The 7,598-nt window shown below is 42.9% G+C and overlaps 1 long non-coding RNA gene across 1 annotated transcript; it reads right to left on the reverse strand.

Annotated features, from left to right (window-relative positions):
* Window positions 1-5,200: 5,200 nt before the first annotated feature.
* Window positions 5,201-7,583, reverse strand: LOC121964459. Its single transcript, XR_006107360.1, has 3 exons — window positions 7,293-7,583; window positions 7,049-7,087; window positions 5,201-6,879 (listed from the first exon to the last, which is right to left on the reverse strand). It is a non-coding gene; the product is annotated as an uncharacterized LOC121964459 (long non-coding RNA).
* Window positions 7,584-7,598: the final 15 nt, after the last annotated feature.

Raw genomic sequence — 7,598 nt, forward strand, 5'->3', positions numbered from 1 at the left:
ATGTTAATGATTTTTTAAATGTTTGTTTTTTAAACATTTATTATGTTAAGTTTGTTAAATGTAGGAGTTACATTGACATAAAAAGCCTCTTCTTGTATATCTTATTCATGTTGTTTTTACAAAACAGCTCAGCTGACCAATGAAATCCAAAAACATTTGGCGATTCAGGCCGTAAGCTTTTCCTCCCTGTGTGTGTCAGAAGCCGCTTAACAAACATTTTCACAAATATAATGTGAGCTCCAGCTCTTCTTCCAGAGCTTTAACCAGGTCTCACGGTCTTCCTCAGCAGACACAAGAAATCATTAGAAAACGGTTTTCATTGTCACAGTGAAACAGGCGGAGCTGCTTTCAGACTGTGACAGAAGTGACCTAAAATGCTGATGAAGCTGCTGGTTGAAGAGCAGAGTCCGTGAGCCGACGTGAGCCACAGTAAAAACACCCGACTGACGCTCCCAAACTGCTGCAGCTTCTTCTGCTCATCAAAGCTGCTTAAAATGACCCAAACTTACATGGAGCTCAGTGAAGCCTTTTTAAACGGGTTAGGGTCTATCAGGAGGTCACTGCAGGTCACATCATCATCATCATCACCATCATCATCATCATCACGCACACACACACACACACACACACACACACACACACACACACACAGGTGAGCTCACCTGCAGGCTCTCCAGGTTGGAGATGAACCTTCGGGCCTCCTCCTCCTCCCTCAGGACCTCCTCTGCCGGTCTCCTGCTGCGGCTGTGGGCGGCGGGCTGCTGCGGGCCGGAGCGGAGTCGGTTCCGGTTCAGGATCAGGGTCAGGGTCTGGTAGAAGAGACACACCGACACCCCGAGCAGCAGCAGCCCCGGGCCGGAGCAGCACAGCCGGCGGCGGAGAGCCGAGCCGCCCGCCGAGGCCCGCAGGAGGCTCCGCATCCCAGGAGGAGGAGCAGCCTTCACCTCCCGCTGCTCCTCATCTTCATCATCAGCTTCATCACAGAGTTTCCTCCCGACATTAACGGGTTACAGAGTTTAGTAAAATACTGAAATAAAGATCCTGATGAGGGATGCTGTCTAAGCCGAATTTACTGATGGACCCATGAGAGTCTGACAACGTCTCAGCTCCTGCTGCGAGTCCAAAAACCTGATCCAAAAGCTCCCAAAACCTGATCAAAAAGCTCCAAAACCTCCAAAAACCTGATCCAAAACCTCCAAAAACCTGATCCAAAACCTCCAAAATCCTGACCCGAAGTTTACGCGCACTAATTCTTGAGGCGGACGCAGAGCGCGCGGCGGACGAAGCCGCAAGGGAGCAGATCAGGTTTGTTTCAGAGGACTTTGTCTCTGAGAAGTTGTCCTCATGCTGTCCTCGTGGTGTCTCCTCCTCGGTGAGATCATGTGTCCTCACAGATGGACATGTCCCTGGTCGTTTTGTCTCCTCGGAGCGCAGCGTCTCTCTGGTGTCTCTGTCCGCGGCTGTGCGCCGTCCCGTCAGCTGATGAGGACTCGGGACTGAAGCTGGAGACAAACCGGGACCGACACAACGGTCGGGTTACCAGAGAAAAACTCCAAACACATCCGGGACTCTCAAAAACCCAAAGACAAAAAGTTTTCAAACTCCGGAGCTTAAATGAGACGGAAACGGCATGAGGTTCGGTTCAGTGAGAGAGCGGTTTAAACCGTCTGCAGACCCTCAGAGGAGGAGCAGGAAGGAGCAGAGAGGAGCACAGAGCAGCAGAGGAGGAGCAGAGAGGAGCATCTGGTTTGAGTTAAGTCTCTCAGGAGGAGCAGAAAAAGAAAAGGAGGCTCAGCGGTCAGATTTCAGTCCTCCACACCGACTCTTTTTCTTCTTCTGCACAGATCCAGGATCAGAGCTTCAGTCCGGACTGCAGGAGGTCAGCACCTCCTCCTCCTCCTCCTCCTCCTGCTGCTGCTGAAACACTCTGAAGGCTGAGTTATTTCTGGAAAACACACACACCCTGTACATGCATGACTCTGTCTCTCTCTCTCTCTCTCTCTCTCTCTCTCTCTGTGTGTGTGTGTGTGTGTGTGTGTGTGTGTGTGTGTGTGTGTGTTGGGGGTTAAAGTCATGAAACTGTCGCTCACTGTTAAAAACAAAACACACACACACACACACACACACACACACACACACACACACACACACACACACACAAACGCAGTCAGCTGTAAAAACTTTTGAGTTTTACACAACACAAACCTCCCAGCTGCCACTGCAGTACTATATGTACTATTACTGTAGTACTTTTACTCGATTTCTTTCAAAAACGCAGGAATAAGGCAGAGAGCAACAAAAGAAGAAATAATGCAAAATCTGGCAAGAAATCAGTAAAATGTATAAGAACATTTCGCAGAAAATGTGTTAATAAAAATCAACATAAAGTGTAAACATTACAAAAAATGAAGGAAAACAAACTTGGCTCAAAGTTATAAGACTGTAATATTCTTTTAAATATGCAGAAATCATTTCCTACACAGTCCCCGGTTTGTGGAGCTCTTGTTGGCTTGGTGCTCGGTGCTTTAACGGATTCAGCTGCAGCTCATTTCTGGATGACTGTGAGAAAAACATCAGCGCACAAACAAACTCCTCATTTCAGCTCAGAGTGAGAGATGACCTGCACAAGACAAGTGTTTGTTTTGGTTTTTTTTCCAGGTTTCCCAGGTTTTCCAGGCCCGTGGGAGCGCTGCAGTGGCCATGAGATATCCGTTAGTTAAACGTCGGGAAGGTTCTGATCCAACTGTTGGTGTTTCCATCTGAATATTTTCTTTTCAGCACAAAGTTTAGATGCAGAACAAAACCCTAATTCTGCTGCTTTACTCGACTCATTTTGACCCAAAATAATTTAAAGATGGATAAATTAAATTAGATCACATTTTTGTGGCATTTAAGACCTCACACATTCTAATCTGAGACTATTTAGGTTTAAGATTTATAAAATATAATTCAAGACTTTTTAAGGAGCTGAAACGTGTTATATAAGATAAACGCTGATTATTAACCCATTGAATCCCGAGCAGGTTGGTTTGAGTTCTTAAAACAAACAAACAATGGTGAGCACATGGAAAATTAGGAAAAAAAAGTTAGAAGAAAATGACCTGAAAATAACCCCCCCCCAAAAGAATTAAAAAAAACAAAAAAATAAACAAGAAAATGACATATAAAGTTATGTACGTGTCTGTATTTAACTTTTGATATCATAATTATAAATATAAAAATATCATAATCATAAATGTAATTTTCTGGACATTCTCCCTTTTTTATTTATTTTTTCTAATAATCCCCCCCTCTTTTTAAAAACTATTTTAAGATATTAATCTGTCACCTTTTTCTCATCTTTTTTTGCAGCTGGTCAGTGCATTTCCCCCGTGTTTTCCAAAGTAATCAAAGTGAAATCTTCTGTTTTCAAAGGGTCAAATACTCGTGAAAGGTGTCTGATGACAGTCCAGGCTTGAATGGGTTAAAAGAGCAAAGTGATGCAGGAACAGCTGATTATTAACCCTTCACAGTCGACTCTTTCAAACAAAACTTCACGTTATAAACTGATCGCAGAGACATACTACAGCCGTCACGTTCATAAATACAGATATACTGCAGTACAAGTATTACACATACTGCAGTAGAAGAAAGGGGAAACACTCACGTGTCCCTCCGGCGGCCTCAGACCGCGTGGCGCCTCCTGGTGGCCTCCGGCTGCTCCTGCAGGATAACTGATCTCCCTGTTTCTATGTTACCTCCTTTTAAAGCAGATAATAAACTTCTGAACAAACATAGAGAGAGAGAGCAGGATATAACACTGAAATCTGTTTGACATGATTATTAAATACTCAGTCTGTCTCCTGTCTGTCCTTAAAACTCAAATACTCAGTGTACTGTTACTGAAGAAAATTAGCTCAGGCACTGAAGTTTTCTTTAATAGTTTTAGTTTTTAGTTTTATAGCTGGAATGAATAAACTGTGGATTAAATACTTACCGTCGTGATTCTTCTGTTGACTGATCATTTACAGACACGCTGATTAAATATTATGTCATCACAATAAAATAATATAAACTGATTATCACTGTTCAAAGACCGGCGCTAAAAAAAGTCTCATGACTTTAAATGTAAATATATAAAATAAATAAAGGTCAAACTTCTGGTTGTGGTCACTCACTGTGTGTTCAGATTAAAGACATCAGATCAGATCTCCTTTCAGATCAGAAAGGAGATTAAAAAGCTCTTTGAGTCTTAAAATCTGCTCACTCAGTTTTTGTCATATTTAACACGACAGAGAAAAAATGCACAATCATTCGCTCTGATTGGCTACAGTCTTAAAGTTCAGGAACAAACACACTTTAGGAAATAATCGGAGCAACTTCGATATTATAGATCACAAAAACAATCACCTTTTCATCAACAGTCAGTCTGCACTTTTGCAAAAATAAAAATAAACACTGTGTGAAGCAGCGTTAACTAAATATTTTCAAAATATTGTTTTTTTTGTTATCAATGAAGTAAAAATCTGAAGGCTGGTTAAAGGGACGGTTCACCCAAAACTGAACGTTCAGGCTGATGGAGAGTCAGCTGAACAACATTGGCAAAGTTTTCTTTTCTTTGTTTTTTCGAAAAACATTTTTGGTGATTTTTTTTCTTTAACACTTTGGAGATTTTTGATGAAAAAAAATGTTACATTTTTTTCTTCAAATATTTTTGGCTTTTTTTTTTTTCCTGAGACATTTTTCTAAACAACTTGGCACAGAGGGGCTTCAGGACAGTTGGATTACTTCAGACGAGCAGTACGGAAACATTTTGTGGTTTTATGATGTATTTTTCTGACGTTTGAATCCTGCTCACTGTTTGCGTCAGTTTTTTGGGAACGGACTGTGACGCCTTTTCCCGTGAACTGACTCTCCATCGGCATGAGGGGGGGGCAGGAAATCACTGAACTTTAAATTTTGGGTGAACTGTCCCTTTAGAGTCATTCACACCTCGGTCCTGTTCTGGTGACCGAACACGAGGAAGCTGCGACGGCGTGTTTCCTTCATGCAGATCTGAACTCAGATCAGCGTTCAGTCGCACACACGGGTCGCCGGGAGGTCACAGAAAGGAAATAAAAGTCAACAGATACAAAAACATCTGATTTTATTGGACCTTTTCATTTTTTAAACACACACTGACACACAACGTACACACAGCGACACACACACACACCACACACACACACACACACACACACACACACACACACACACACACACACACACACATCTGGTTCATTTTAATTTTAACGGTTCCAAACAGCTTCTTCTGTACTTGTAGTCCAATCGCCCGCCATGTTTGTAGTTTTTTTTTTTTTTTTTTTTTTTTTTTTTTTTAACAACCCAGCAGAGGAGAGGAGCACGGCCTCATGGGAACATTTACTGTGAGACAAACGTCACGAACATCCGTCAGCGTTCTCAGATTTAAGACAGAAACAGGCCTCAGATTAATGAAATGTAACGCGTCAGAATTTGGACAAATTACAAATAAAGTGGGAAAAAGAAATTATGTTTTTAAAAAGTCAAAATTCTTCCTAAAACCGTCGTCACGTTTTAATCATCTTTGAAAAAGTCGTTCTTTCATTATTTCTGGATGTGCGTATATAGAAAATATTTCCTTTTTTCTGCTGTTGGATGAGTGTTTACTGACCTTTTTCTGCTCTTTATTGTCATTTAGCTTTTGTTGTAATTTTCGGGGTTTTTGTTTGTTTTGTTTTTGTTTGTTGTTTTGAAATAGCGGGGGGTCTCACGTTTTATTCATCTGGACTTCATGCAGTTTTAAATTGTTTGCAAATAAACTAAACTGACTGTGACAATGAAAAAAGTCTTATTTTCGTGGATAAAGATGGAAGATTAATAAAGTCTGAATTCTGCGATTTATGCCGGAAAAGTAAAACTGTAATCTATTAATTCAGGGTTCACAGACATTCGAACTTTGAGGTAAAACAAGTTGGACTTTTGATCGAATGATGTTACGTTAAAGTCAGAATATGAGAACAAAAGTCAAATTCCTGTCCTCAAAGACTGCAGAGTGATTTAAATCAGAGTCTGAGTTCTGATCCTGTCCTCAAAATCCAATATTTCTGTCTAAGATTTTGAGATCAAAGGTTTGAACTTTTGTTCAGGTCCACTTTATTTCAGCTGGCTAATTTAATGTGCTGATCTGAATTTTAATCGCCGAAACTTTTTAAGGATCTGTCTCATAACTGAGCGTGTTTTGCAGAGACGTCGGTCCTCCGCTCCGACCTTTAGTCCTCTGGTTTAACCTTAACCCAGCAGGCTGACCTCTGACCTCTGGGAGTCTGTGCGGTCCCCTTAAAGCTGGTTCACTTTTTTAAATGTCTGTTTTGTTTTTCTGCTGGAAACCAAATGTGTGAGATTATTGTTGACACGTCCACAGTCTGTCCAGCGTGAAGACGTCTTCAATAATGGGATCAGACGTTACTTTGATGCTCCTGTTTGACCGACAGTTTGAGTTTTTAACATTTTGACTTTAGCAGGAGGAAACCATGAAATTAGTGTTGAAACATCTGAGTTCTGGTTTCAGTCTGATAGACGATTCGAGCTGTGGACCGGACGGATCAAAGTGTTTGTCTCTGTGTCCTCAGAGAAAAACACAGACACCCGTCTGTCTTCTGGTTTGAATGTGAGCGTTTTTAGCGTCTCGTTTGCGGCCGGCCCGTTGACCTCTGACCTCTGTGGCGTTGCTGCGTGTGGTGAGGACGACCTGGACGTCAGGGTCTATTTGTGGCGGCTGCCTCTCCTCTTCATGGCGGCCGTGCACTGAGGACAGAACCACTTCCCTTTGGGGGCCTCCGTCAGACCCACGCAGCCGTAGTGGAACCACTCGATGGGACACTGACGACACACACGGATCAGTATTACACTCGGCATCCACATTATCCTGAACGCCACACGACTCAACAGTCCGCGCTGTCGGACTGTTTTTGTCAAAAACCACAAACACTTTCAGTTTGCTGTAAATGATCAGATTGGTCTGTAAATGCGTGCTGAGCGTGATACTCACGTCTGTGTTGTCGCAGCCGACCATTTCTCCGTAAGAAACCTGGAAACATGAACGAGAGTTCGTCAATGACTCGTTCGACATTTTCTGTCTTTCCTGGTTCAGTTTTTGTCTCCTGCGTCTCTGCCCTTCTTTCCCTGGTTTTCTTCTCTCTTATGTTCTGTTTTCCACCATATCTCTTTTCCTTCATTTTCTCCTGTGGCGTTCAGCTTACCTGCGTACAGGTGAGTAAAGAAAAGCAGCGTACCTGGTTACAGATGCAGTATCGGGGCTCGTTGGGGTCGTAGGTCCAGTCCACCTGGCTGTTGGCCTCGGCCTCGGGCAGCGCCGAGGCCTGCTGGGAAAGCTCCTGAGCCAACGCCGACGAGGAGGAGCAGGAGGACAGAGAGGAGGAGGAGGAGGAGGAGGAGGACTGGTGGTTGGAAGACTTGATGCTGCTTCTGAAACAAACAAACAACAAACAAACAAACAAACAACTGAAACTCCGAGAACAGGTTTGTTACAGCTACAGATACCTGACTTCAGTCCAGGTGAGCGTACAGGGGAGTGTGTG

This window comes from Plectropomus leopardus, unplaced genomic scaffold (genome assembly GCF_008729295.1).
Source record: "Plectropomus leopardus isolate mb unplaced genomic scaffold, YSFRI_Pleo_2.0 unplaced_scaffold1569, whole genome shotgun sequence".
NCBI classification, from domain to species: domain Eukaryota; kingdom Metazoa; phylum Chordata; class Actinopteri; order Perciformes; family Serranidae; genus Plectropomus; species Plectropomus leopardus.